The sequence below is a fragment of the Ochotona princeps genome, chromosome 12 (assembly GCF_030435755.1).
Source record: "Ochotona princeps isolate mOchPri1 chromosome 12, mOchPri1.hap1, whole genome shotgun sequence".
Classification (NCBI taxonomy): domain Eukaryota; kingdom Metazoa; phylum Chordata; class Mammalia; order Lagomorpha; family Ochotonidae; genus Ochotona; species Ochotona princeps.
The window spans coordinates 39831686-39849461 of NC_080843.1; the positions used below are offsets into that span (position 1 = coordinate 39831686).

The window sequence follows — 17776 nt, forward strand, 5'->3', positions numbered from 1 at the left end:
TTGAAAACCAGTTTGTACACATATAATTACATAGCTCAAGTTTAATTACCAATCCTTCAAGCATTAGGGAAATCTTACAGCAAATGACAACTATGATTGCTGGTTAAAAAGCAAGAATTTATCATTTCAGTAATTCTGTGCAGCCAGCACAATTGGTTGATGTTAAATTTAGGTATCAAATATAATCTACAAATAAGAAGGAAATAAATGCAAGACTGAAATTTGTGTGTGAGATAAAAAATTCTGCAATCTGTTTTTAATTTTGGCGGCGTTTCAAATGCTCATAATCTGAAACATATTGTTGAAAATCTAAAAATTCCAAAGTATTGTTCATTCAGTAAAATTGATCAAAATTGATAACTGAGAAGTTAGAATCAAGTGAGTTTTATTCATACATTCAGTCTATTAGACTCTGACTTTTCAGAATGTTAAAAATGCTGCCAGACTGAAATTTTTCATTAGAAGAAGCATTTTTAACATCCGTGGCTGAATATTTTTCTTTATCTTTTAAAAATAAAATGAGTGGAATGCAATATAATGATTTCTTTTCCTAACAAGAATGCTCTAAAATATGCAGTAAGGAAAGGATATACACAATGTACAGTAGTATTACTACAGATATTCCTTGAAATTAAAGGATTTTCCAACTTCATACTTTTGTCTTCTAATTGCAGCGTGAAATGGCATCTGTATGCATGCCTGGTGAACTGCCTAATTCATTGTAATAGGATGTATAAAAGTGTGGCCCAATATTTCTATCTCTGAATAAAGGGGGGAGAGACATAAAAACCTGAGTGTTTGAAATATAGAATTTTGCTAATTTATCAATTTTGTTACATGCCTGTTTTCATACATACCACTCAATGTAAGCTTCACAATAATCTACATGGAAAAAACAGTTGTTTGTACCTTTCCTGAGTCAGGAAGTTAAATCTCAGAATGATGGAATGCATCTGCCACTCTGAATACGTTTCTGTGTTTTATTTTCAGATATCTCCAAATGTCTTTTAACTTTTCCTGAATTGTCCCCAGTTGTTGACACATTTTTAGGTGATTCAACTCAGAAATTAAACTGAGTTTTGAGAAAAAGTTAGGTTTTTGGTGGTGGTGGTGGTGGTGGTGTGTGTGTGTGTTTAAAAAGCTTTAACCTTGCCAATAACTGTACAAGAAATATAATTTTTCATCTGGCCACGGTCAGCTTCTCATGGATCTCCAGAGCTCTAACCCCGGTTTGCTCATCATGAAAGTGAGAAAATTGAGCCTATTCATCAGTCCCAAAGAGTTGCCAAAGCCAAAGTGTTGCGTGAGAGAATCTCAATGACTTTCTTCTGACTTGGTTGTCATTGGTGATTCCAATAGGTGAAGTAAATCCAACTGGATATAAACATTACAGTCACTCCTAGATAACAAGAAAATAAATCAAGAGGAGAGGCTAATTAATATTGACAAATAATCAATAATTTCAAGTTAAGTATGAGAAATTACTAACTTAATAGATTAATAATTGCATAAACTACTCTGAAAAACAGTGTGCGGGAAACATCTACTTAGCTTTTATAATTACTAATCATTTTGTTTATTTAGTTAATGCTTTATTATAGCAAATGTCATTATGAGCATGACTATATTGAAACCCACGAATGCTACTATAAATTAACCTTAGGAAAATGGATACTTGGTCAACACTATGTTTTGATTAACAAGTACCCAAAACTGATCCAAAATCTTCCATCTGCTGGCTTACTTCCTGAGTGTTTGCAATGACCAGAGCTGAACCTTTCATACTCCAAACTTATCTAGTAACTTAGAATACATATACATATACATATACAAGACAAGTTTAAGTCCTTATGAGACTTAAATTTTAGTGGAGAGATAATTTTTTTAAAAAAAGCTGAAATCTACCCCTCAAATACACATAGATAGTTTATCAACCAAATGTATCAAAGAAAACAGGAGAGAACTATTTTAAGAAGGGCATGATTGCAGTGGAAGAGTACCATGTTATCACTGGGGAGGACATAACAAGTGAGGTTAAAAGTGAAGATTCAAATTTCATGAAAAATACAATCAAAGAAAGATGTGTGAGCAAATAAGCAAATAAGATGTGTAAGCAAATAAGGCCTGAGCTAAAGACTCATTTTTACATATAACAGTAAGATCATGGTCACTCAGCACAGTGAAAAGGGAGTAAGGAATTGAGAGATATAAAGTAAAAACAGAGGGTGGACTCGTTCAACTCAAGGCTTAGGATACACTGAAGTAGAAATGTTAATTTAAAAGATACAAGAATATATAAAGGAGAGAAAGCAGAGCATTTGCCTTGTATTCCAAAATACTGTATTACTTCCCTTTAGGAAATGGCTGAAAGTCCTGATAAAATCTTCTAGGTCATCGTTTAGTTAATAGAAGGTGGAACCAGGTTGTGTCACAGTGGGTTAAGCTGCCACTTAACCCAATGCTGACATCCCACATGGATTTCAGTTGAAGTCCCGTGGGCTTCAGTTCTGATCCAGATTCCTGATAACACACCTGGAAAAGCAATAGAATATGGCGAAAGCATGTGGGTCCTTGCCTTCCATGGGCAGGAGCTGGATGGAGTTGTGGCCTCCTGGAGTTGATCTAACCCCAGAGTTAAGGACATTTGGTGAATGACTCCTTGGATAGAGGACCTGCCTCTTTCTCCATTTATGTAACTCTACTTTTCAAACAAATTAATAATTTTTAAAATTTCTAGAAATTGCACGACTATTTAGGGAAAAAATTCAGGTTATGTTCCATCTTTAATAACAAAGTTTTCCAAATGATAAATTCACTCAATTTGATTTGTATGTCTCTTTTTACAAAAGGATATTTTGCATTTATGTATAAGGTATAAGTAGTGGAAGAAATCAAGAAAGAAAACAAATTTTTTTTTAGATTTATTTATTTTTTAGGAAAGGCAGGTATACAGAGAGGAGGAATGACAGAGAGGAAGATCTTTCGTCTGATGATTCACTGCCCTAGTGGCCACAGCAGTTGGAGTTGAGCCAATCCAAAGCCAAGAGCCTTGAGACTCCTCAGGGTCTCTGACGTAGGTACAAGGTCCCAAGGCTTGGGTGGTCCTCAACTGCTTTCCCAGGCCACAAGCAGGGAGCTGCATGGGAATCGGGACCAGCAAAAGTAGAATCGGCGCCCATATGGGATTCTGGCAAGTGCAAGGCAAGGACTTTAGCCGCTAGGATACAGTTCTGGGCTTTTACATAGAATCTAAAGTGGCATACCGCTAGGATGTTTCAGAACATATTTCATTTGTTTTATCCCAATAATATCATAAAATAATATTGTATTATTTATGTAATCTGTAATATGATTATCTACAGAAAAATCAGGTATTTTCTTAGAGAAGATTTTTTTTGTTTCATTATTTTAGGCCTTTTTCTCTCTAAGCATTAAGTATAGTTAATTGTCATGTTTTCAACCTTTTATTTCATATTAGAATTGCATTTGGCTAGTTATTAGGATACCAAGAAATATTACATAATCAAATTTTGGAGCTTCTCTACTGGAGGCCTATTTCTAAATCCTGACTCCTTGCATCCTGCGGAGGCCATTTGATGTCTCGGTTCTATTGCACTCTGATTAACTCCATTGAAAGAACTGGACCCTTGGTGTCATTTGCAGAATGAGACAGCAGGTAGGAGCTCTGTCCTGCACATACAATTAAGTTAATAATTTTTTAAAAATGAAGAAAAAAGCTAATCTTTATTGGATGAAATCTTTATTAGCTTATAGCCAGTATGCGCCAATATGTTCAGCTGAAAGGGGTGCATTCCTATTTTATTTACATAAATAAATAGGAAATTAAAGATGTGACTGTACATTGTCTACCTACTTTTATTCACAGGTTCAATTTAAAGCTCAGTTTACAAGAAAATGATATTTGATAGTCTTCTTAATAGCCTTTCAATAGTGAATCACATTATTACCATAGAGATTTTGCATAGTGTTTGAAATGTGAGACACAATTCCCCACTTAATTACCTGCTATATTAAAGACATTTCAAAAAAGAAATATGAAACAGAGTCAATCTCTGAAACAAGCTGCTATTATCCATGTACAATGAAAGGATGTATAATATGTCATTCATGCTCCTCAACCCTTACAAGAGTTCAAGTTCAGATAGGTGTCTTCAGGGTGTTCTATCAAAGCTGGAGAACATGTCAATAGGTAGGTAAGCATTCACTGGATAACTTATTTAAATCCAACAAGAACCTATGGAGTATGAAAAATATTTCACACTTAAAAACACAAAGAACATTACAGAACTAAAATGTTTATTTTACTTGGTTTACTAATGGTAGATAAAATAATAAAATTATAATTTTATTATATTTTGTGCCACTCATTCTGTTAAAATAGCGTTGATACAGTTTTGAAACACTGACTTTTGACAAGCCAATTCTGTCCTAAGAAGCTAATTGCATGTCTCAGTATCTTTCCTTTTCAGGTTTTCATTTTCATGGCAGCCATAGGAGCCAGGTTCCAGACATTTAAGAAATGAGCCCCAGAATCTGATAAATCATTAAAGTCAGTCAATTCATATGTGATTCCACAGGAAAGCAGCTACCTCTAACCTGCTTGCCTTAGATAAATTATTCTGCAGCTCCATTCTGCCCCTTCCTGCCAGGTAAAACCAAGTATAAATCATTGCCTAGCAGCCTTTATCTCCTGGGATCTAGGTAACTAAATTTCTTCCTTTTGTCTATCTAAATGCCATTTGATGTACCCCAGGATTCTTGAATCTACAAAATTTTGCAGTATGGCATTATGAATATTGACTGGTTGAGGATACACAATGTGTGAATCCAAGTGATGTCTGTAGCATCCATTAAGTAGCTGATGTTTTGTTGACAGGATACTCAGACAGGAATTACTCTGAGAGCACACTGTGTGAGTGATTAAGTCTCCATTACTGCCAGCACTGTAACTATTGGGAGGAATTCACTTTCCCCTAAAGATTAGAGTGGGATTCAAAATCAGAATGTAGGGATATTGATAAGCACAAACACAGCCAAGTGAAAGAACATAAGACATTTTGACCAATTATTAATAACTCATAGCCTCTAAAACTTTATCTTTGAAGCAAAATATTTAATACAAGGTTTTATGAAGAATCTATAGAATATTGATAAAATATACAAAACAAATATCTAAATCATCTGTTTTTGAACACACATTCTTTTTCTTTTCTTTTAAGATTTATTTATTTTTATTGGAAAGGCAGATATACAGAAAGGAGGAGAGACAAAGAGAAAGATTTTCTATCCATTGATTCACTCCTCAAGCGGCCACAATGGCTGGAGCTGAGTCGCTCCGCGACCAGGAGCCCGGAGCCTCTTGCAAGTCTCCAAACCAGAAGCCTCTTCTGTGTCTCCCATGCAGGTACAGGGTCCTAAGCCTTTGAGCTGTTCTCGACAGCTTTCCCAGGCCACGTCCAGGGAGCTGAATGGGACTTGGGGCCACTGGTATTAGAATCAGCGTCCATATGGGATCCCGGCACATATGAGGTGAAGACTTCAGCCACTGGGCTACTACACTGGACCCTAAACACACATTCTTAGGCAGTTATTTTCATATTTGTATAAAAGCAAATAAATTATGCATTCTAAATCAAATATAAGTTTGTCGTAAGAATAACTGAAAACTTAAGATTAAAAATTTAAAAATTATAGTAATATCCAACATACACCTTTATAAAACATAAAATTATTTTCCTGATACGGGTATCAAAATTTAAACAGGCCTTTGTTTTTTTCAGTCTTTTCTTTCTGCTGTGTGTTACACCCTGTGCGTCGTTGTTTTCGGAAGTATTTTGTGCCTTACACGTCCCTTGGTACTTCGCTTTTGGATTAGCACCATTTTGATGCCTGAGAAAAGATATGTGTATTCTAGAGATTATATGTAATTTTCTTTTTAGGAAATTTATGTGTTTGTTTCTTTTGAAGTGCAGAGTTACAGAGAGGGAGATAGCCAATCTACCACCCATTGTTTCCTTCTCTAAATGGCTACAATGTACGGAGCTTGGCTGTGCCAAGGCCTTGAATCAGGAGCTTCTTCCAGATGTCCAACATGCAACCAGGGCCCTAAGTACTGGGTCTATCTTCCTTTGATTTGCAGGCAATTAAAAAAGGCTTTGGACTGGAAATAGGGCAGATGGGACAGCAACTGGTGTCCACATATGATGCCAGAACTGCAAACCATTATCATACTGGCAGACACGATATGTATTTTCTTCTGATAATCTCATGAAGACAATGTGATTACCCTAAGGATTGATCATTGATAATTTGGATACTTGAAGACATGTTCTGGATGCATACCTATGTTATTGTCCTTCCATGGCAATGAAGTGAAATATACCTGGATGCTTACACACACTTAGATATCCAATTTCATTCAGCAGCAAATTTCTAGACAAGTAATTTTGAGTATAATGTAGATAACTGAAAAGAGTGTAGAAGGATTTCATTTTGGAATCCTGGCTAATGGATATTACACTGACCTGACTGGCACAATCTGGGATTCATCTCTTCTATGACTTATAAGTGTAATCATTCCGTGAAATTATTGCAATTGAACCATTGTTTTATTTCTTAGCATTCACTTTGAAATTATTTTTAACTGGAAAGCATTATGACAGACAGAATTGTGTAGCTATTTAGTAGAGGTCACTAATGGTATCTAAATTAGTAAATAATGTAATTGTAAAACAATTACATTTATTGATACCCAGCATCTGAGAAGTTTATGATGTTGTGTAAATATAGTCAATTTGGGGAACATTTAGACTAGAATGTATCAGTCAATGTGCCTGTGATCCACATCATCATAGACATATTTGATCCCAACTATGGTTTCTGATTTCAGTTTCCTCCTAACGCACATCCTTTAAGTCAATGGGGTTCAAGCACTAGGACTCCTACTGTCTATTCAGAAACAGAGGTTGTGTTCTTAGTTCCTTGCTTGGGAAGGGCTCAGAACTAGCCAAGGCAGCTATTGTAGCTGTTTATTATGTAATTATTTTATTAAATAACAATAATGTTGCAAATAGTTATGACTTAAGCATAAGTAAAATGAATGACAATGAAAAGGATAAAAAATAGGTAGTAATTTGGACTACTTTGAAGTTTGGTGAAGCATTACAGTACTTCCTGAAAATAGACACACCAGTGAATATCTCAAGCTAGACAATATAAGACCCCTCCTTGACAAAAAAATTAATTCTTAAGATTTTAAAAATTTACTCCAACATAGAGTGATGGATTAAAAAGTGGGAGAGAATGACAGAGATGGGCGGGTGGCGTGGGGGGAGATGTGAGATATAGAGGAACAGAGGTGGGGTGACTGAGAAAAATTCCATCTATTGGTTCATTCTCAAAATGTCTATTATGGCCAGGGTTAGATGTGGCCAAATAGGGATTCTTAAGCTCAGTGCAGGGATTGCACATGGAGTTGTTGGAGCCTAAGAACTGTGGTCATCTTCCACAACTTTCTCATGTACATCAAGAAGAAACTGGATTAAAAGAGGAACAAAGTGTGAAATAGTATTAAAGTTTATATGAAATCAGTAATGTAAATTTCCAACAAACCAACCAAACATTTGTTCAGCCAGGCCTACCCTCAAACATAATTCTCATGTTCACTGGTTGGAGCATGAGTCCTGGCTTCTTCACTTCCAATCCAGCACTCCACTACAGCTCCTGGGAAAGCACCAGAAGATGACCCAGGACATTGTGCCTCTGCACGCAGATGAGCGAGACAGAAAAATCTGCTGGTCCCTGGTTGCAACCTTGCCCAGCCTTGGACATTGTGACATTTTGCAACAGTGAACAAGTGGATGGAAAATCTCTGTCTCTCTTCTCTTAATAACTAATGCTGACTTCCAAATAACTAGTTCATCTTTTAAATCTGATGAGTTTAGGTCTTGCAGTCTTTTGTGTTACCATGTCTTTTGTTGTGTGCTGGGTGTTTGTATGATTGTGCATGCCATATGGGTATTTACTTCCTCCACCCCTTACCTGAGTGCCTGGATACCAGTCCCTGATTCCAACTTCTGGGTAATGATTGCCCTGTCAGGCAGCAGGTGGTGGATCTAATAGAGGCAGGTTTGGATTGGATTCCTGGCAGTCTTCTTGAGCCTGGCTCAGCCCTCTGGCATTTCTGAGCTTTTGTGTAGAGACTCGTCATCTGAGAGTACCACTTTTGTGTCTGTTTCTTTCTGTCAGTTTCTCTGACTTTTAAGTAAATAAAATGTGTTTTGTTTCAAACTGTTAAAAAAAAATCAGTTAAAAATCTACTCAGAGCTCAGTTCTACTTTAGGCTAATTTTCCAATGGTCTGCCTCTGTAAAGGTAAAGGTTGCTAAAGTCATCTTTAAAAAATATCATAGGGGCCCTGCGTGAGAGCTTAGTGGTTAAAGTCCTCACCTTGAATGCGCCAGGATCCCATATGGGCTCAGGTTCTAATCCCGGTGGCCCCACTTCCCATCCAACTCCCTGCTGTGGCCTGGGAAAGCAGTTGAGGATGGCCCAAATCCTTGGGCCCCTGTACTGTGTGGGAGACCTGAAAGAGTTTCTGGTTCCTGACTTTGGATTGGCACAGCTCCAACCACTGCGGCTGCTTGGGGAGTGAATCATCAGATGGAAGATCTTCCTCTCTATCTCTCCTCCTCTCTGTGTATTTGCCTTTCCAATAAAAATAAATAAATAAATAAATCTTTTAAAAATATATCATAGGTTCTCTCAGATGTATGGAAACATTCATGCAAAATACCAAACAAGCAGACATATAGGTAAACATACAGCTATATGTGTGTTTGCATATGCTATACACATTTACCTATATATCTATAGGTATATATACATATCTATAGGTCAACATGTAAGTACATATAATCTCATGGATGAACTATATAATGGAGACTAGCATACTGGGATGTGGTGATACATTGCAGCATGCCTCTCTGCTACCAAATAAAAGGAGGACTGCTGATGAAATTGTTAAACACCCCATGTCAATACGATATTAGATTCCCTACCATTGCTTACCCCAGCAATGCCATGATATGCTTACATAACATAATGTTGGACTTGGGACTGTTGCTGAAGGATTATATTATTTTAATAATGTGAAGGGATTAGTGTGTATGTGAGAGGAGAATGGATAGGGAGGAAGAGGAGGTGGAGGGAGGAATCATTGTACCTACAAAACCACATCATAGGGGGAAATTACCAAGAGAAAAAGCCAGCCACTAATTGACCATTCAGAAGGTGATTAATCCAGCACTGGCAGCTAATCAGAATTTAGAAACAGATGGATTTGAGTGGATCATGTTAAGAGCTTTTAGCAGTCATGCTTTTGTCACGTTGATTTGAGAAAAGAACAAGTCATTTAACAAAAACAGTGAGGGAACCAGGAAACAACTAAGCCTAAGAGGCAGACAGAAGGTGTGAACAGCATCTGATTTCTTAATTCCAGTACTTGCTGAGGTCAATTTGTGTCCCTGCCTGTTTTGGTGAAATTCTCCCCTATTCTCATAATAAATTATCCCTTTCTTTCCTTAGGCTACAGTTGGTCTATTTTATTTGAAATCAAAACACTTCTATTTTTCAAATATCAAATAAGAAACCTGATAAAGCACAATAATGCCTGGAGGGTATAATTAATTACACTCCCCGGTATCTATTTTGTTCTGCTTCTGACAGCTATCTAAAATTGTGTTTTAATTATTCATTGATTAGCTTTTTGCTATTAAATATATCAGCAAGAAAAATAAAATACTGAAACACTATATACACTATTGCAACTTCCTTATGAAATGGAAAAATTTGTTTTACATACTAAACGTCACTACTAAATTTTTTTTTCACAAGTATCAGCATTGTGGCTTTGTAGGTTAACATGCCATCTTGACACTGTCATTACATATAGTCACCAGTTCAAGTCCAGTGGTCCACTGCTAATCTTTCTCCTTGATAGTACACCTGGAAAAGCAGAATGTGGCTCAGTTACTTGATACCTTCCATTCACATGGGAATACTGGGTTAATTTAGAGACTCCTGTCTTCTGCCTGGCTCAGATCTGGTCATTATCCATTTATGGAGTAAACCAAGGAAGGTAAGATCTCTCTGTCTCTCTGTCCCTCTCTCTGTCTCTGTCTTCCCTTGTTTTCTTTCTTTTTTTTTAAGATTTATTTATTTTATTGGAAAGGCAGATACACAGAAAGGAGGAAAGACAGAGAGGAAGATCTTCCATCCAATGACTCACTCCCCAAGTGACCGCAACGGCCAGTGCTGCACCAATCCGAAGCCAGGAGCCAGGAACTTCTTTCAGGTTCTTCCACGTGGGTGCAGGGTCTGAAGGCTTTAGGCCATCCTCAACTGCCTTTCCCAGGCCATAAGCAGGGAGCTAGATGGGAAGTGGAGCTGCTGGGATTAGAACCGGTGCCCATATGGGATCCTGGTGCGTTCAAGGCGAAGACCTAAACCATTACACTATCGCACAGGGCCCTTCTCTTATTTTCTAGAATGACGTTTTTAAATAAACACCTAAACAAATATGAAAAAATATGTATTTCTCATTGAAATGGAAAGTAATGCATCTATCTGTATATGTAAAAGTGACTACTATTGAGATTTATCATTAAAATACAATATCGAGATTGTACAAGTACAAACAAAAATGATGACTAAAAACCAAAAATGAAATCTATCATTCAAATTTTATTAAATATTAATTTTCATTTGACAGGGCTATTTACAGAGAGAAGGAAAAGCAGAGAAGAATAGCTGTCCACTGATTCACTTCCCAAGTGACTGCAATGCCGGAGCTGAGATAAATTGAATCAAGACTCCAAAAGCTTCTTCCAGGTCTCCCCGGCAGGTGTGGGGTCCGACCTCTTTGAGCCTTCCATGACTGCTGTCCCAGGCCATGAGCAGAGAGCTGAATGGAAAATGAGCAGCTGGGACACAAATTGGAGGCTGTATGGCATCCCAGTGCATGCAACGCAAGAACTTTAGCCACCAGGTTACTGTGCTGGGGCCTCACTGAAATATTTTTAGCTGATATATCACATTACACATTTTAAATAATTAAACACATTATTTTATTACAATTTTTGTTTTGCCTGTGTACTTTTTATTCTGTAGATTTATTATCATTGAAACATGCTACTTCTTGAAATAGTTTTCTTAGTGACTTTAATAAAACAGAAGTTGCTTCATATTTGAAAAAGCTGTATTTAAAAAAACGAACATCATGCATTGATTTAGCAATGGCCTTGAATCATACTTTCTGAGATTGGAGTGTGGTTTAATTTAATTATGTTCATTTGGCTCCATTTATCTCTTTATGTTTATGTATTTATTTCCCAAAGTGGAATTACTTCATTTCTACATGCCCCTCAATAACAGCTTCTGTCATCAATTGATGATGATGATGATGATATGTTATATCCCAAGTCATACTATTGGACTTTTCCTTTGGCTGATTAGGGCTATTACTATAAAATGAATCCTTTTTTTTTTTTCTGTACTATTTGTACCCTTAATCTAACACAATAAGCCAGTTTAGAAAAATAGGACCAATCTCTAATTTATAACCTATTCTTAATTGATACTTTTTAAACACTTAATATTGCCTGCAGTACATTGGAAATGCCATGAGGAGAAGGACTTTACTCACAGTCTGTTTCAAGCTTATAGAAATGAATCGCTCCACCCATTTGTAATCCTTTAGCTTCTTACAGCGTTTGATACAACATGGATGTCAGATGGCTGGACTTCAAAGACATGCTGAGATTTTTGAAACACTTCTCTGGTTCTTGTCTATTAATAAATTTTCTGACAGCATCCTGCTGCGTAGCAAAATTCAGTGACAACTTTCAGATATGTGTTGCCAAGAAAGAATTGGAGTGAATGTAATTTTCATCTGGTGCAATTTATGACATGATCTTTGCCTTTCTGTTATCATGACTGTAGTAAGGATAACTCAACATGAACACAATCCTCCTAGTAAACTTAAAAATGTGTAATATAATACCATTAACAACAATCACAATACTGCACAGCAAATATCTAAAATAGTTTACCTTATATAATCAAAACTTTACTCTTTAATTGACAACACCCCAATTCACCCAGCTCCTGACAGTCACAATTCTATTCTCTGTGTTTTTTAATTAACTGATTTATTTGAAAGGAAGAGTTGAAGGGAGAGAAGGAAAGATATACAGAAGAAAAAAAAGGGGGGGTGTGGGCAGCAGCTTCCATCCATTGGTTCAGTCCCCTAGTAGTTGCAACAAATGGAGCTGGGCCATGCTGAAGGCAGAGCCTGGAATTCCACCCAGGTCCCCCATTGTTACTTGAGACATCTTCTGCTTTCTTTGGCACATTTCTTTGGCACCTTGTCAAAAGTTTACATCCCCAACTAAAGGAAAACTCAACTTGGTAAAGCTGGCAAACACCACAAGACACAAGACGCCTAACATGCCATGTATTTCAGGAATGCGTAAGAGGTTGTGTGTGTAAGATCTGAAATACAATAAGATAACCGTTGCCTGAAGCCAGCCACCAGAGCAGGGCTGGAAAGCCTGGAAGGCTCACTGTTGACAGAGTGGTTTAGTCCCTAAAATCTGCCTTGGAGTGCAGGCTGGGACATGGGCTGGGATGCAAACAGCTCCATAGGAATTGCCCCAGAGAAGGGAGGAGATATGTTCCACAACATGGCATGTTTACAACTTCTTGGCTTCACATCACTGTCTTAAAAGCACCAGCCTGAATGCCTTTCTTGTTAGCTGTAGGTGAGCCCTAGGACATTGTAAGCCCACCAGGAGAAAATTCCATTTTCTAGGAGAAGAGGTCATGTTCCCCGACTCACCAGGCATTCGGGCAGTGATGCGGCCACCAGGCAAAGCTTGGACCCCTTTCTTGTGGACAGAGGGCATCACAAACTGAATTAAGGTCAGGTGTCATTGTACCCTTTAATTCTGTATCTGCTGATGGCTGGGCATTCCATCTTCTGAGTGGAATTGTGTCCTTCCCAAAGGTTTTTGACGTCCAGACCCTGACACCTGTTAACTTGACCTTATTTGGGCATGTGATGTTCACAGATGATCAGGGTAATGTGAGCTCGTAAGGGTGGGCCCACTGGCTGCTGTCTTCTTCCCTAAGGGACACTGTGGACCGTGAGACAAACACATAGTAGACAAAAGTTCTATAGTCACAAGGCAAAGAACTTACAGGAGTTAGGAGAGGATGCTGTGGATGGAATGTGCCAGGATCCCATATGGGCGCTGCTTCTAATCCCGGTGACTCCACTTCCCATCCAGCTCCCTGCCTGTGGCCTGGGAAAGCAGTCGAGAATAGCCCAAAGCCTTGGGACCCTGTACCCGTGAAGGAGACCCAGAAGAAGCTCTTGGCTTTGGATTGGCTCAGCTCCAGCCGTTGTGGCCACTTGGGGAGTTAACCAACAGATAGAAGATCTTCCTCTCTGTTTCTTCTCCTTTCGGTATATCTGCCTTTTCAATAAAAATAAATAAATCTTAACAAGAAAAAAGAAACATGCATTGTGGTCAGCAGTGGTAAGTAGACAGGTGCATGAGAGCCTGCCATGGGAGACTTGGAATTGGTTCCAAGTTCTTGGTTTTGGCTTGGCTCAGCCTTAGCAATTCTAGGCACTGAGAGTGAATTAGTGAGTGGATGATCTTTCTCTGTTCCTCTGTCACTGTCTCTTTTCATGTAAAAATATGGTAGAATTCTTTTTAAGATTTTCAATTGAACTTAAATACTGGTTCCTTGGAGGCTGGGACGAGTAAGGAAATAGGGATTGTGGTAAATTAAATATTAGGTACCATGACATAGATGTTAAGTTACTAATGTCTTCCAATACAGTGAGAAGATTACATAAAACCCTACAGTATAACATACCTTAAGAGAAAACTGGACCACTTCTCGGTCTTTTGGCTATGATCAAGTGTAAAAGAAGACTAGAAGACAGGAACTCATAGATTCCAAACACAAAGGAAAAATGAAATGGAAATTTCACTGAACAGTTATGTTGTATGCACTTATCAAATACCATTTTGTACTCTGTAAGATTGCACTGTTACCTACTAACCAAATAAATAAGCAAGTAAATGGATAAATTAATGCGTAAAGGATTTATAAATTAAAAGACAATTACTAGGTTAGAAGGTTAAAAAAAATCTCAGCCTTTCAGTTGGTTAAAAAACAAGAGTTTGGTCTTTTGTTTATGACTAGTTTTTGGTTTGTTTGTTTCTAAATTCTGTGGCAAGGACTGTTATTTGAAACAACTCATTTATTGACACTCAAAAATAAGATTTCTCACTGTGTTGCATTCCAGGATCATGAGACTCAGGTAGCTTAACATTCTCAAGATCACCAAGAGCTGTTGTTTGACTTTAAACACTTTTTTAATACTCACACATATACTTTGGGACAGGTAACCCTCTAGTAACAGAATAAGGTACTCCAATGATATACTGATGATAAATAATTTATTTTTACAATTGGATAAATATACTTAGAATCCAGACACTTGTTATTTTTTAGTTTAGTTACACAAAGACACATTTGGCAATAGGTTATGTAACAGTAGTAGAACCAGCAATGACTAAATATTTTATGGATTAATATGACCTTGAGTGCTGAATTGAAAGAAGTGGGATTGATTTTCCCGCATTAGAATATATGGACTGAGATGTTTGCAACTGGTGGCAAATATCGGTGCCTGTTAATATTATTATTTTTTAACATAGAGATCAAACTACAAGGATTCAAAAGCACTTGAATTTCTGGACTAGGTCAATGGAAGTTTTGGTAGCCAACTCCGTTCCTTGGGGTCGCATGCCAGCTGTGGTCCAACAGATAAGACAGTCTGCATTTATAAGACAGAAGAAACCAAGACATTGTCACCATCTTAAAACTGATGCTAACAAGGGAGTGCAGTGACATTTCTTTATGAAAATTGTTTATATTTGGTCCCTGTGTGTGTTTCTATGCAAGAATATAAATCACTTCTGAGGCTGAGATTTTTTTCTGCTGTTGTGCAGCACCAAGAATATTGAACTTTAATTAGTCTAAGAAATGTAGATTTTATTTATTTACAAATCAAATTAAAATATACATGCAGATTGAAATATATGTGCTTGATTGATAAACTTGTAAAAGTATGTATTTGCTTTAATGTACCTGAAGGTATTTTTCCTGAAAGCCCTTAATTTCCCTGAAATCAAAATAATTTGTAAATGCTTCCTTTAGAAGAAAGTATAGCCTGAAATAACATGCGACTTCACTATTATACATTAGGAAAGTTTTTTCTTGTGCTCGCTTAGGCAGCACATATACTAAAATAGGAATTATACACAGAAGATTAGCATGGTCCCTGCACAAGGATGACACGCAAATTTGTGAAGCGTTCCATATTTTAATCTCACTTGAATACTATAAGTTGCTAAGTATAAATATAATAAAAAATGAAAAGCTAAGAAACAATGTTTTTCATAGTAAAAGTGCATACTTTCAATAATAAGCAATGTGTTTTTAAATTAGACATTTGGGAAATTACTAAATTTTCCATATTAGACTCCAAACAAATTATTTAATGCTAAACAAAGACTTGTTGTGTTTTTTGCTAATTAAAATGATTTGCCATAAGAAAAATGTCACTTTACTCATACCATCCTGGTAGTGACTGCTAGCTCTCTGCTAGATGTCTCACCTCTTGATCTAATTGTAGCACCTTCCTGTTTCAGAACAACGCGCACACGTCTAAACTGTAGATGGATTTCTGAGAATTGCAACCCATTCGGGCCAAGATTCAATAGTATCAAGTTCACGTTATTATATTATAAGGAAATGCATGCATACTTTGTGTAAATACGATCACTAATGTTGAGTACTTTGATGATAATATATCATGTATTATGTGATTTATAAAAAGAACAGAATAATGAATTGTATTCTCTATGCTTTATTAAAAACTGGAACTGTGTGGAGTGGGCCTTGTGGTGCAATAGGTTAAGTTGCTGTTAGGGTGTCCACTGCAATATCAGAGTGTCAGTGGGAAGTCTAGAAGGAGTTCTATGTTCCTGGCTAAGGCATGGTCTGGTCCAAATGTTGCAAGCAGGCGAGTGTTCTTTCCTCGCACTTAATCTGACTCTCAATAAATAATATGCTTATGTTTAAAGAAAATAAAACACAACTCAACTCACAATTATGTTTTGATAACTTCCTTTATTTTTATTAACATAGAAAAATAAGTTCATGTATTTCATAGATACCATTCCAAGAGGGTAACCATACTTTCCTCGCTTCTTCCACCAATTCTCTCTCCTTCCTTTATTTTCTTTTAACTTTTGAAATCATGTGTTTTAATATGTTGGTAATCTCTGACATAATTCATCACTAATTACCATGTTCAACAAAAAAAAGTGGGCAGACTATTCTTTCCAGATAAGTACCATAAAAATAATCAGATCATAAAATATTATTTTCATTATTAAACTTTTTTATTTTTTATTTTTATTTAACTACCACATTTTCCATAAGCTCAAACATATGTTCTAATATCAAAATTTTCAAAATTACTATAAATCTCCATTTGCAGATTTAAGTGCATTTACTTATGACATTTCCTGTACTTTTTAAAACTTTATTTATTAATTGCTTTGAAAGCAGCTATAGGCAGAGAGTAAGGGATGGAGAAGGATTTTCAAACTGTGTATTACTTCTCCCAAATGCGCATAATAACCATGGTTGGGCCACAATGAAAACAGGAACTCCATGTGAGCCACTGTGTGGGTGCCAAATACTTAGGCTGTCATCAGCGCCTCCTGTGGTGGTCATCAGTAAGATGCTAGATTGGATGCATAGACAGAACTGGGTCATAGATACTCCCATAGGGTTTCTGATGCGCCTAGCAACTCCGCAATGCACTGCTCAAAAGTCTCAAAAGTCTCCTGTTTTAAATTATCGTTGTGTTACACAAAAGTTTTGGATAGCACTACAAAGGAAGACATGATAGCAATATATTCTTTTGTGTGTTGAGACATCATCTTAATACATTTTTCCTACCCAAAAGTGCATGTTGGTAGCAATATAGGAACTTTTTTAACATAGTGAAGAAAACAAAATGAGGAGCTCACATCATATTTGTGCTGTTGTGCAAAGAAATAGGTCATTCTGCCATTTCTTCACTCTAAGAAACAATGTTCTAAATATATATACACGTCATACTTTCCTTGAATGGTTGGATTTTTCCTTTGACACTTTTTACCGTTTACTCATATTAATATAAATATTTGAGAAATGATAGCTATTTTTTCAAGTTCCAGCACATTCATTTTTTCCCAAGAGAGATGTGCTTTTCATCCGTCTGCCAAGTGCCTACCTGGGACACATTTCTTTCCTGAGTCTTAATTACAGTGGAATTACACATAGTGCTTTATTTTATTCTAACTATAATAAATAAAAACAATAACTTTATGGTAAAAATATGTATAATCAGAGTTGAGAAATATGTCGAAGCAGGCAACGTCTGTTAAGAGGAGGCAAATTTTTAATCATTTACATTTCAATGGGGACATTAATAAGTATTCCTAATTTATCACCATTTTCTGAAAGATTTACATTCTTTGAATTAGCAAGTCAATATCAGTAGAATTACAATTAAAATAATATAGAGAGCTAATGAACAATCATGTCTGAAATTATAT

General features: G+C 36.7%; 1 non-coding gene across 1 annotated transcript; it reads left to right on the forward strand.

Annotated features, from left to right (window-relative positions):
• Nucleotides 1-15382: 15382 nt before the first annotated feature.
• Nucleotides 15383-15489, forward strand: LOC118758012 (U6 spliceosomal RNA). Its single transcript, XR_004995480.1, has one exon. It is a non-coding gene; the product is annotated as a U6 spliceosomal RNA (small nuclear RNA).
• Nucleotides 15490-17776: the final 2287 nt, after the last annotated feature.